Raw genomic sequence first — 14,316 nt, 5'->3', positions numbered from 1 at the left:
GCTCCAGAAATTATAGGAGAAACTGTGGATGTTCAATTAAAGATTAGCTCTTTGAGCATGAGACAAAACAAAGAAAGAATTTAAAGAAAACATTAAATATAACATAGAGTGAGTAAATGAATAATAACATGCAACAGACTCTTACAACAAGGAAATCACATATGCTAGCTGTATGAAATATGTGCCTATAAAGACAATATAAAAATAAAGATTAGACCAAAATCATATTCTGTCTTGAAAAAGCCAAAATAGGTGGCCTATTTATTAAAACAAACTGTTATCTCAATTACACTGAATTCAGAAAGAAAATTACAAATAACCTCTTACTGCACACCTAGAAAAGGACCAAGACACTAATGCAGATAAAAGAAGCACAAGAAATGCTGGTTTTCAATTTCTTCAAGACTTTGTCACTGCTATAAAATTATATCACTTTCCTCCATGACTACAGCTAACATTTTATTCTATACAAAGCTTATAAATACATCTATTGGCTTTTTTAATCAAGTTAATTCTTTGACCTTTATGAGTGCAAGTCTCAGCTTGTTTCTGAATCTTCTTCCCTTCTCTGCTGTAGGCAACTTAATTAGCATGATTAGAGTCAAGATAAAGATATATTGACAATAACTTTGCTCATTCTTTGCTACCCTACTATATGTTACTCTGTGCCACTTTTTAAACTGTAATAGAATCTTACTGCTTACATTTTATACTAGAAAATTGCTATTTAGTAGCCCAGAATAAAATGTTAAATCCTAAGCGCATGCTGTTGGAGTAATAATTTAAAACCAGAGCCTAATTCATATTTGCTGCCTTTTTTAAGCAAATCTATCCAGAACAAGAATGTTGTCCCTGCCCTTGCCCATATAACCTCAGGAAGAAATGTGAGGACAAAAGTGGGAAGCCTACATGGGAGGAACCTCTACATATCCCAGAGGATCAAAGTGTCCAAGATACAAAAATCCCTACACCAGAAGGTGACCTGCAGCTCTCGTTTACTTTAACAGGGCCCCCATATTTACCAGGGTAAGAGAAATGAGGTTATTGTCTCTTTACTTAAAAAATTCCCTCCTTTCTCAGCAACAGAAGGCATGGTGCCAGAACAGGATCATTTTCTGTCCTGAAAGGCAGAAGAATTTAATGAAAAAACTATTTGTTTCCTTCTGTATATATGCTTTCTAACCTCTTTATCTGATGTTGGAACCTGGACTTTTGAATGACTGCCTATGTCCTATTCCTGTAGCAAATGCAGTAGGGAGGCAGGGAGATGGACAGACAAGAAGGTGCCTTTAGAGGTCAACTTGGCCACGTGTATAGAGCTTAGCATGACTGCTCTCCTTGCTCTGGTACTGCAGGAAGATCCTAACCTTTGAAAGGAGGGCTGTGAAGCTGGGCAAGCTCCTCTTTGGGTGTGTCCTCCTTTTGCCGGTAGAGCATTGCACACATCATGGAGTTTCTGTGCTGCAGCACCTGTTTGCAGCGGTTTCCTAGGGACATGTTTAGGGAGTGTTCATCCTGTGCTCTCATGCGCATATTTTTATGAGTGTTGATAAGAGAAGCCAGAAGCTAATCTGCATACCTTATGCCCTATCTCCTAAGGCCAATCTCAGACAGAAGCTTTGTATTTTCACAGCACTGCTCCATGTTATTACAGAACACTCCCTTTTGGCATTTTGGACATCTTCTAGATAACTTTGCCAAAGATCAACACTTTCCTTAAGGATAAAAGGAAAGCTGACATTACATAAGGATTTTGAAGCTAAGTAATTCTATGGGGAGCCAAAAACCTAGATGATGGTTATCAGGATCAGCATGATGCTGTGAATCCATGTAGCACTCTCCCATGCTCCTGAGAACTTCAGTCCACATAACTTACATTGCATTTGTGTAGGTCACAGAAGAGAAAAAAAATGGAGGCTTGTATTATTATAATTATCCATAGGAGCAGGATGGAGACTCAGACTAGTGAAAACAGCGATAGATTTTGATCTGTGGAGTCACTAACAGCCAGGATTTCAAAAGCATAAATAAAACTAAAAAAATGGATGAATAATACATCTGCTGGAAATTACACTTGTGAGGAAATCAAAATTATTTACCAATTTGGAAATGATGGAGGGTTAAATGTTATGACAATTTATTTTGACAGTTTCTAGAAGAAATTGTTTCAGCATTTTCAAAATAGGAGCATTCTGACTTTCTATTTTGAAATAGCATATTTGTTTTGAAATTGACACAAGATTGCTCTGGATTTAGGAAGAAATGTTTGTGTTGGCAAAGAATAAAATTCTTCTTCCTGCTGAAAAAAGGAAACAAACTATTAAAGTCATTAAAAATTGTTTCAGGTTGCTATAAGCATTGCCTCCAGAATGCTTAGTTCAGCCACTAAACTTTCAAAAAGATGATAAAATCGATCATTTGTACAGATCGTTGAAAATCCAGCAGGGAGAAAAGCAACTGGAGGTGCATACCTTTCAAAAACCAAGGAAGGCCCTGAGGTTTGTTTTTCCTGGGCTACCACCCACTGCAGCATAAACTGGTTTTGTATGTAACAAAGCCAAGAAAACACATACATATAATTTGAAGCACTGCACAGCTGCTTTTCTGCCTGTACATCTGCCCCTATCATTCAGCCCTTCATATACTCCATAATGATCAGTCGACCTGACTCCTTCAAGACGGATGCAAATCACTGCCTGCCTCAAGGGGAGACTTCAGTTACACAGCAAGGCTCCTTCTGCTTCTCAGTCTGAAAATTTTTGGCTGTTTCATTTAATGGATCCCAAAGCTCCATATTAAGTTACATACAACATGTAATAACACAGAAAATACAAGAGTTGATGTCTCATTTTTACGTTAAATTCAATTTATACTCGGAGTGTCTCCCCTATTTCAGCTTTCACTGTGCTGCAGATTTAGGCATTAACAATGTACGAAGTTTATTTTAGAGCATGCCAGAAGCAGAGAGTTGGAGAATTTGGCTAGGTAAGGAGCAGGTATATGAAGATATGTTTGTCTAGGGACTCAAGGGGATTTGAGGTTAACAGGAAAAGTAAATTTTAATCTGGGAGAAAACCTTGCAAGGGAACAGCCACATTCTTTAGTGGAAAATGCAATCTCAAAATCATTGATTACAAGGAACTCTGAATATTACAAAGGGATCACAAATCCAGTTTTCTCTAATCCAAGGACTCTGGCTTAAGGAAAGCTTCAATTTTTAAAAGATGAACAACTAGATTTGATAGCACAACTTTCATTGCCTTAAGCCAGGAAAAGGAGACTTTAGGTAGGTCTCCATCACCTTGCAGAATCTGTTTCTGGAGCTCTGTCAGAGAAATAGAAGCTTTTATCAGTGTGCCTATACAGTCTCAAAGACCCACAGCACCTTAATAAACACTTTCTTCTCCAGACCCCCAGTCAAGCTATTTCCATGGTTATCAGGACTTGACGAACAGCTGCTCCTGCTGATATTGAGCACCTGCACTTTAGCAGTGAGGCCATGACCCTCATGCAACATCAAAATAACATTTTTGGAAGCACACATAATTCATCTTCCTCTTCTGCTTGATGTTTGGTCTCTCCTACACATTATTTGCTAAAATATTTTTATTCAGCTTTAAATATTATTACTGTTTGCATGAGTAGCAGTAGTATTTAACAAACTCAGTTATGAGCCAAGGTTACCCCTCTTTGTATGGCATTTCACTGACCTAAAATATTGTCCTTTCCCCAGAGTGTTTGTAGCATGCAGGACTTTAAAAACAGTGCATTTAGTTAGAAAATGACATGAGAACAAACATGATGCTATGTCTAGCATAAATTATGAAAATTAGTCCAGGTAGACTCATTTTCCCTGTTCCAGTTTAAAGACTTGGTTTAATTAAAAGCCAGCAGGTGTAAAGTACAAAGACATTCTCTTATATTCAGATTAATATTGGGAACTCATGGGCACCACTTATTTTTTCTCAAAGTTAATAGCTTAGGAAGTTCTAAACAAGAACAGCATCTGGACTTTCTACACCAAGGATGAAAATTACAAGAAATGTCAATCACGTGGTTTGAAAACAAAATAGCCAGACAACATTCTAGGAGATACATTGCTTCACAGAGGGAAAAAAAAAAGAGTAGAAGTAAAAGATCTTAATTTGAATCACAGGCACTGAATATTTACCACTGACAAACACAAGCCTAGAATGGATGGATATTTCTCTTTTTTTACAGGTAAGACCTTCATTTCAGGAAGATATTCTTACTTCACACTTGCTTTAGGAGCCCAGAGTGTCACTCATGTTTCACAGCAGCATGAAAACAGAATTCAGCCCCTGATATTTTACTGCAGAGGTTCAGTTCAGCAAAAGCATTCTTGTATGGAAGCCTGATGGGCTAGGAGTCCACCACTTTTTCTATTTGGAATCATGATTCTGCTTTTTCATGTATCTTAACATACCTCAGTCTAGATCAGAAAAAAGTAATCATTGCCTGTAACCAAATCTCTATCACACTTCATCTCTGTCTTACATAAAGACTTCTATAAATCATCTTCCCCCACTTCCACATTCTATTTGCCTCCCTATAATGGATGTTTTTCTGTCTTGCATTTTAGTGCTATCTCTTCTCTTTTCTTAGCTTTTATCTTTCCTCCTTCTTAATTATGCCTATATCTCTCTAAAACTGCAATTGTTACCCTACTGGAATAGCTGGTTGTACAATTACTTGAGTTAAGTCTCCCCATGTAAGAAGTTTTCCCGTTAACATAATGGCAAACAGATAAAAGAAATCAGTCATACTTGGACATAGACCTCTCGAGAAACATTGTCCTCTATCATCTTCTATTTTTATTAAACTTAGAGACAATGGAGAGTGCCTTGTAAATGCTGCAAGCTCCCCATTGCTGTTAAGGTTCATTTAAAATACGGTGTAATCACTCAGCTGAGACAATTCCTTTGAGATGCAAGCAGATTAACAGTTGTAGTCTTGTACTGTAGGTGTTCCACTGGAAACCAGTCTGGGCACTGGCCTTAGCAGCAGTGCTTTCAATAGACTGCAGCATTTGGTTTGTTTGCTTGCATTATGCTACCTCTTAGTGAGTCCCCACATGCACTCAGCTTGCAACTCTGAGAATGATCAGCTGTCAACCTCCAAAGTCAGAGCACTGGCCTACTTTCTCTCCCTTACACCTTTGCCTCTCCTCAGAACTTGGTTTTAAAATACCAGGGATGGCTTATGAGTCCAGATTCAAGGCAATTACAGCATTTCAGGTCTTTAAAGGCAACAGTGGTTAATATGATAACAAATCCATCTTGTATTTTTAATAGCAATAATAATGCAAAGTCCCATCAAGAACAATTGAAAACAACACAAGGAACAGTCTTACACAGCTGCACAGCTACTTTTGAGTGGGAGGGCCTCTTTTTTTTTGACTGCTTGTTGCACATCCACAAACAAAAAGAGGCTACATCATTCCTAAATTGGTAGGTTTGTTTAATTATGGCTTTAGGTGTAGGGTGCTCATCTGCCTAACACAAAAGAAGAGTCATGAAATTAACCTGTTCCTCAAGCATCTCCTTTATATGAGTAAGATTTTCAAGAGCAAGTTTTGCTTATCTCCATTCCTGATTAGGGAAATGCTAAAACTCTTCATGACTTAACAGAAAGGAAATTACACCAGCACTACAGACTTTTTACTACACAAAATAACAGGTGCTTGAGGGTTCAAGAAAGTACAGACTCAGGTAAATGGGGGAGAAAGACCAAGAAAGGATGGATGAAGATGCAAGAACAAAATACAGTATGCAAGGAAATGAAGAATGCAAGTAATATATGACAGTAAGGATGTAGCTAAAAGTGTATGTTCAGAGGTACACCAAAGGAAGAGTAGAGAAAAATTATGGATTATAAATAGCAACTTAAAATTATTCACCCTGCTGTGAGAAATAAGCAGAAATCACAACTGGAGTCACATTCACATTCTTATTTCTGCATACAGAATTGCTTAAATCTGACCTATTATGCAGCTTTCCTGATCCTGTTGACATGCAAGAGATGATTTTAAGCCTCATCTTAGCAATGAAAAGAAGGAATTGAGTTTGATTCTGCAAAGCAGAAGAAAAGAGCTCACTCCATTTCTATTAAGCAAAACAACAGTAGTATATTTTTCTTTCTAGCTATGACTTGCATTACATCCTTCCAGTATTACCCTCAAAGAAGGCCAGGAAGGAAAAAACCCTTAAAACTGAATGAATAAATACAACCCCACCACCAGCAATAAATACAACCAAATCACCAGCATGTAAAATAACTGTATGAGCCCTAGGTATCAAAGCTTACCCACAAATAGCTCATAGTGAATAATGCATGTGGTTTAAAGTCAGTTAAAATAAGTGCCAGGTCACTTATCAGGCAGCAGTGAATTTGCAAGAATTTGAAGCAAAATTCTGCTTTTGATTCTCCCTCTCTGAGGTACAAATAACTGAACTAAGATGCAGATAAGTAAAGACTGGAATGATATGTGGCCAAGAGCTGGCCAGTCTTTAAGTCCACAGTCTTTTAGTCCTATAGCAGAACAGGCTGGTGGTGCTGAAAAGGCAATAGTGAAACATGAAAGAGCCAGCTTTGACTTTGTGAAACAAATTCTTGACATCATTGGGTCCTAAAGCCCAGTTATGCCTCAGAAACTGAAAAGATTTTTCTTGGCTGAAAAATTCAGCATAAAACCAACAGACTAAGAATCTATCAACATGGGTCAATTGCCTGTAGTCACTTTAATTTTTGCTTTTGAGACAAAATGTATTTGGCTGCCAGATTACAACATTTGCATGACCTAAAATTTTCACAGTGCATGTTCATGAGGATGCTTCAGGGTTAGCCTCCCTTCAGATGAATTCAGCTCCTCAGACTGCTGAAAGTTGTGCACATTTTCCAGCCTTGGAAATGTACCAGGGTTCTCCAGCAAAGGCCATAAGGTTAAGGGCATTTGTAAAAGGAAGGGAAAAAATTAATGAAAAACAGGCAATATATAAAAATATATGGCCTTTCTCCACAGCATCCTACCCTGCTCTTTATTTTGCCTTCTCTGCTTAATGAGCCAAAGGTTTAAACAAGCACTAAGTTTCTGCACTGAAAGTGCAGCCAACTGATTATTCAAAGGAGCTCTCAAGCTTTTCATTCCCTCCTTTCCAGAATGCAGGAGAAAGGTGCTTAAATTGCAACATAAATTATTTTCCCCTTGGTGTGCTTGTGCCTGTCAAAATAAGTGTTGTTTGTATGGGTACAGCTCAGACAATTATCATCATCTTCAGTCAATAATTTAACCCTATCATCAATGTTCTTCTAGTGATCCAAAAACTGGAACTGTTACAAACAGTTGACTATATATATTCCAATATTGCAAGAGAAAAATCTATTTTTATACCAAGATATATCAAGAAACAAGAATTATTCTTAAATAATAATTCATAAAAATTGTTATGATTATTCCAGATAAGATTAATCTTCAATTTCTGTTTTTCTTCTTAAAAAAAGGTGATTAATTTTCTGCTTAGAATTAAGAAAATAAACCTTAAAAAACTATAGAATTTTACATTTTGAGCGAGGGTGTTGCTCATGTTTGTTATCAGAACTTCTATAAGTTTCATTTCTATTTGCACACTAAAAGAAACTGAAAGTAAACTAGAAATTTGAAAGGCCACAGTATTAGGGTCTTATTTTAACTGTTGCAAGAAAAATAAACTTTGCTTTGGTTCTTAACCATTTATGAAGAACCTTAGCCTCACAGAGATATGCCTGACAAAGTCTAGCCCTACATAAATTATGCAAAGACCCTTGAAATAACATCATTCAATATGATTTCTTCACATGAAAGTACAACATCATTTTCCAGATGAGCAGCAGCCATCCAGCTCCTGTTTTCTGCAGGGGCATGATGAAACATATATTGCCTAATAAATAAACCCTTAACACACAGCACTACTTAATAACTCAGTTATCCAACATCCACACCAGTTCATCGACAACAAGCAGATCCTGAACTTTTGCACATTTTCAGGGTTGGAAACCTTTGCAGAAAACTTCAAGGTAAATTACTTCTGTCAAGGCTGGTCTTTCCTTACATTCACTTGGACATTACTAGCTTAGATACCTTTTCCTGAAGAACCCATGCCAAGACAATTTGAAAACTCTGAACCAAGCCCTAGCTTTCCTTTGCTAAGTAAGAAGCATAAACTGTGCTAGAATCCCAGAAGTTTTAAGAAATCTAGAAATGTGAGGGCTTTTCCCCACAAATTTTACCATCATAAAATTCAAGCATAACATTTGGTAATTTTATTAAGACACTTAGTTGTATGTTTTTCTTTCCTCTCCTATTCCAGTGACTTAAGCAAGTAAAAGATACAATTCCTTTGCTTTCATAATCAATTCCATTACATCTTCAGAAGCAAAAAAAACACCAGTCCTTTACTTTCTCTCATTTATGGAAAAGGTATGTTAATGGCTACCATTAAACAGTGTATATTGTTTAAAACAGGTTTTCACATCCTTTTTGTCAAGCCAGAAAGCTTTCATATCACTTCAAAAAACTGACTAAATATTTACTTTATTAAAATATCTTAACTTATAAATTGGTGTTTTAATAATCATTTGCAAAACACCAATATCTTACCTACAACTTCTGTACATTTCATCCTCATTTAAAGCACTGAGTGCATACACAGAAATAGGTAAGGGTTACTACATGTTTTTAAAACTAATTCTGGATGCCCATATGAAAGAGGTTTAGTTACATACAAAACCTAGTTTAACTCACATCACATAGAAGCAAGAAGTAAAAAGACAAAAGAACAGCCCCCATATTTTAAAAATTGCCCACAACAATACATAAATCCCACTTACCATAAAAAATATGTATTCTTCTTGTATCCTTTGGTCTCTGTAAAAGTGAGCATTGCTTTTTTTTAAGACTCAAAATGCAGTTCTGCTCAAATATACTGCTATTTAATTTGCGCTTAATATGCAAGCCATTTTGACATGGATTGGTGTTATTGTAGTTTAGACAGTAAACAAAATATGCTTGCTCAGTCTTCTTGCATCATGTAATTCTGTTTTCATCCACACAGATTATAAATCCTTGTCATAGTGAACAGGTGATAGACTGCAACTACTAAAGGAACCATGAAAAAGGTATAAAATTTTCTAGGGACATGCTCTGAGGTCTCAGACTTTGAAGTTAGCAGTGGATCCCATTACAAACCTGGATAATGTTCAAGAAATGGTTAGATGTTGCCAGGTGGGACTATCTTAATTGACAATACTTTGTTTAAATGCCAACTTCAGTTAGACTCTGAAAGGATTTAAAAAATGATAATGACTTATTTCAGCATTTCGCAGAAGCTACCTCAATTTTAATCCATGAATTTCAATCCAAACCTAGCTAAACTGATTATATCTAAACATTTATTTAAACATGGTCTTCCATTAACCTGGAGTGTCAACAACAGAAACATTAAAACTAGTCATTTTAAACATCTTTGGTCATGGAGGTACCAGGAAGAAAAAATAGTCCCGTTTCTTGCAGCAAAATGTATGGAAAGTAAACCTTTGGATCTTAAATTACTAATTTTCTTATTATTTTCAGCATGAAAATTGTCTTGTCATCTTTACTTTGTACTTTCAAACCTCTGAGTTTTACCACCCAGACTGCCCTCTCAAAGAACAGCACATGGAATATGAATGGTTTGGGTTCAATCATATATATTTGGCAGTGCTAAATTACTAGCAGTTTTCTTAACACATTCTCATTCATAACAAGTTGGCATAAAACAGTATTATGAGCAACATTGTACCATATCTACTATTTTTATTAGTTTTATAAGGCCCAAAGCTATCCTAGATAATCTGTGCTAGCACAAGGCAGGGTCTTTCCCCCATTGACAATATATTGTTGGTTCTTACTGATTTCTTTGTAATCTTATAAATACCTAAAAATAGCAATGTTTATTCTTACTGGAATTAAACATATTGGCCCTGCAAAACATTTCAGTTGCTTTAGGAAAATGTGAACATTTGTCATTGATTTTTCATAAATATGGGGCAGCCCAAGTGATGAAGACATGGTGCATTGGACAGCAGAGTCCAGCATCTTTCTTTCAGCTAGTCAAATTTAAAAGAACAGTCCTTATGCATCATATCCTCTGATGGTCCTCTCCCTTATGAAGAATATTCCATCAGCAGTTGAACATTCTCAGTCATTTGATAAGGAATGCATGAGCCAGGGACTCATGAGGGAGCAAGAGGCAGGCAGTCTTCTAAGCCACCTATGTGAGGTAGTATTTGTGATACTCTTATGTTATTTGTGATGTCAGAGCTGAATGAAGGACAAATACATAACATCACGCTTTTGGCACTGCAAGCTGTGTCATCTGTAACCTTGGTCAGCAGCCAAATGCTCACCCAGCCACTTGCCAGCTACCCTACTGAACAGAACAAAGGTAGAAAACAGAGAGAAAAAAATCTCACAAGTTAAAATACAGAAAATTACCATCACAGGCAGAAAACTTAGCTTGGGGCAAATTAAAATATTTTTTTGCCAATTAAATATATTCAAACAGAGAGAAACTTTGGTCACTTCCTTCTCCTGCTTCCTTGCAGAAAGCCCAGCTTCCTGACCAGATTCTTCCTCCTCCCTCACTAAATGATGTTATGGATCTGTCAGCTTCTGCTACCACTTTTTGACAGCTGGGGTGATTATTCTGCATAGGGTTTGGGTGCCTGCCTTAGCCATGGTGTCCTCAAGTGCAGAGGCTCTCCTTCCTCTGCTGTGATGGAGCTGAAAAAGGCTCAATAGTCTCAGTGCTAAGGAACTGAGGGGTCTGACTGGGGTAGGCAAAGCATTCCCCTGTCAAATGCTGTCAAATGCTATACCAATTCAGTGGGACTACATGTGTGTTCTCCCATAAAATCCCAGGCCTTGGAAGGTAATAACTGCCCTAGGCATCTGCCAAAATTCTCCCACACACCCTGCTGCCCAGGGATTGACCACATCAGGTCACATTTCTCTGTCAACACACCAACAAATTGTTTACTCTTGCACTTGGATGCAATCAAGTTCCACTTATCCAGAAATATCAGATAATAGGACCAAACAGTTTACAGTGATAATGCTTTGTCAATATTTTAGTAAGTATGAATTTAAATGCCATAACCATTATTTATATTGGCTTTGGAAGGGGGAGCAGTCAGAAGAAAATTCACCACAGTAGGTACTCTGAAAGCTCCATCATCCTATGCTAAATGAGTTTTATGAGATACATCGAAAGAACAGAATTGCTCTTCAAAATGGGTAGACAGAGAATCCAACCAGACCTTCATTGCTAAGCATTCAAACTTTGAGAGATTGCTCTACTGACACTTAAAATTTATAGTTCTACAACAGCCCATACAGCAGCATTATTGGAGGCTGTAAAGCATCAGAAAGCCTACAGAAGTAAAGCAGTACCTTCTACAAAGGACTGTACTGAAAACTAGCATGTGCATTAATATAACCCTTCCTTTGTAAAGTTCTTTGTACTTTTACACAGACCATTGAGTGTAGGAGTCTGAGAACAAATTGTGAAAGAGCATATTAATTTCCAACTATTAATCTAAAAATTTCTCTTCTCCAATGAGCTCAGAGTACCTCTTAAAACTGGTTATTTCTTTTGTTTATCTTCTGCTTTGCATTACCCATATGGATTCTGAAAAGTCAGTTACACACCTTTTCTTGATGCATAATCTCAAGGGATATATAGGACATTCATCAATCTTGCAAAATTCTCACAAAATCTAATTGATGCTTATTAAGTAATATAAAACCCAGTGGCCTGCATAAACATGATTAGAAACCTGAGGTTGAGCATCTTCCTACATAATCTCTTCACATCAAAACTAATTTCTGCTAAAAGAGCTATCACCTGAACTCCCATAAGAGTACAGTTAAATTTTTTGCATAATTTTTGCCTTTGCTTACTCCAATTCTATTCTATTATTTCTTTTTATACAAAAAGCCATGACCAAGTTTTGCCTTCTTTCCCTTTCATTATCAGCCTCTTCCAAAATTTATCATCATCATTTCATAGTTTAATAAATTTTCTTACTCATTCTCTGCTATATTTCAACACTATCAATTTCAGACTATCTGCCATTCTGCCTCAAGCAGGATTGTAACCTCATCTATTGTACTGTTTTAATTCCAGCTCCCTCCAGATTCAGAGAGAGGAATTCCCTTCTCACTAAAATAACAGACTCCCACTTCCAGTAGTAAAGGAGACTGAACTTAGGATTAAACAGAAGTCAATTTTATTTCCCAGATCTCTTTCTGATAGCATGAATTTAGTTAAGCTAAGCTGTTCCTGTCTACTTTGACAAATAGCAGTATTGAAGATGTAGCAGGAAGAGAACTATTTAGCCAGGTGTTCCTTTGCAAAGGCTCCCTCTTTACAGTGAGTCAGAGCAGAGTGCGGGGTTGATAAAATGTGGCTGATAATAAACCTGTGGGTAAACTAAAGGTTTTGTTTAGCTTATGATTGAAAAAAAAAAATCTTGATTTCTCATTCACTCTCACTTCCTTCAATTAAAAGAATGTTCTTAAAAGGCTCTTAGTTTTTTTGCTTAGCTGGGTACTTGAATAAAAAAGACTGAATAGCACATCAAAGTAACATTAATGTGTGCCTTGGTTCCTGTTTGTATATAGATGACCAAATTCATAGCACTGCAGTTCCACTGCAACTTACTTATTCACAAGTTTGCTAATTTGCCATTTTTTAAAATCACTTAATTAAGACAATTCAAAGAAAATTTCTTTTCTTTTAGTTCTGCAAGCACATAAGAACATGTGCAAGCCCTATAATACTTTTTATTTCAACCAGCTGTCGTGCACAATCTAGACTATGCAAAGCAATAACCAGCCTGTTTTACAACTGACAGAACCCATTCAGCCCTAAAAAGGAGTCTCCCATACTCAACTGCCAGCATAAAGGAAGGGTATGTGAAAAATTTACCTGAAAAATACGTAGTGATTTCCAAAGAAATTCCATTATTCCATTTAATAGGTGGGCATTTCTGACAAAAAGCTCAGAACTACACTGTTGAACAAATTCTAAGAAAAACAACTGAAATTTATGGACCAGTGTTATGTTTGGTAAGGGCTCAGAGCCAAAATTTAAAGCTTAAATATTCCACATATCCAAGGAGTAGGGGATTGAGTGGTTTAATAGGAACCCAAGGTTTGTGGCTTAATGTATGAGGTCTAATTTATTTGGTTCTCAGTATGATCAGCATCAAGAGGGAGCAACAAAATCAGTGAACAATGAGACACACGAAGAAAGCACAGCACTGCCCAAAGCTTCAGGGTGTTTACTAAAAGACCAGGGATGCTGTCACTGAGACTAATTTTATTATATTCAGTTTCTTCTAGTCACTGAAAACCCGTACATAAAACATGTCACTTCCAAAGCCTTCCATTATTCATTTCAACTGCTGCAAACTAAATTATGCACTTGAACTAAATGTGCACTTGCATGTGCACAATCTGGAACATACCATTTTCAATACAGTCTTCCTCTGTTTTATTTTACTGCTGACAGTTGTCCAAATGTGCTACATCTTATCTTTACAACCTTCTGGAGATACTCTAGAACCTCAGCTTCAAAAAGATGGCAAACAAGGACTGCAACAAAAAGTTGATGAGATTGACTTAATGCTTTCAGTCTATTCCTTAGGCCAGAGTAAGTATCTGACTTGTAGAAATGATAACTGTGGGTTTTGAGGAGCAATACAGTCAGGGGAAGACAATACCACAGCAGAGACCAAAAGGAGAGGATCTCAGTCACAAATGCAGACACAAAGACTTTAGGGAAAGAATGGGACAAATAGAAGTCAGGATTAAAAGACAGCAGAAGCTAAGTAGGCATGGAAACAACTGACAAAGGCCTTGAAATAATTAAACATTCCTTCAAGGAATGTTAAAATTACAAATAAAGAAACAGAGAGTAAATAAAAGGATTAAAGCAGACATTATCAATCCAACATGGAAGACAGAAAATATCCATCCTCATCATTTGAGCAATGTTCATCAAGACAGAAAAGTGGACAAAGACATTGCAGAAATCAAGGTGAAAGTCAAAGAAGCCTCAAAATAAGAAATACCACAAAAAATGAAATTGTGGATAAAATGCATGATAGAACTAAATGTACTATATTTCAGTGATTACCTACAAAGATAAACTCTAGTAGAGCAAAGCAGCCATTCTCATTTTGATAAAAACTGCCTTTTTCTGCCCAATATGC

At 36.7% G+C, this 14,316-nt stretch overlaps 1 protein-coding gene across 4 annotated transcripts in view; it reads right to left on the bottom strand.

Annotated features, from left to right (window-relative positions):
• GRM1 (glutamate metabotropic receptor 1) overlaps positions 1–14,316 on the bottom strand; it is a 181,561-nt gene that overhangs the window by 128,544 nt on the left and 38,701 nt on the right. The gene's annotated exons all lie outside the window — the stretch shown is intronic.

This window comes from Melospiza melodia, chromosome 3, assembly GCF_035770615.1.
Source record: "Melospiza melodia melodia isolate bMelMel2 chromosome 3, bMelMel2.pri, whole genome shotgun sequence".
Lineage (NCBI taxonomy): Eukaryota > Metazoa > Chordata > Aves > Passeriformes > Passerellidae > Melospiza > Melospiza melodia.
Note: the sequence above shows the minus strand (reverse complement) of the source record. Positions and strands in the feature narration are given on the sequence as shown.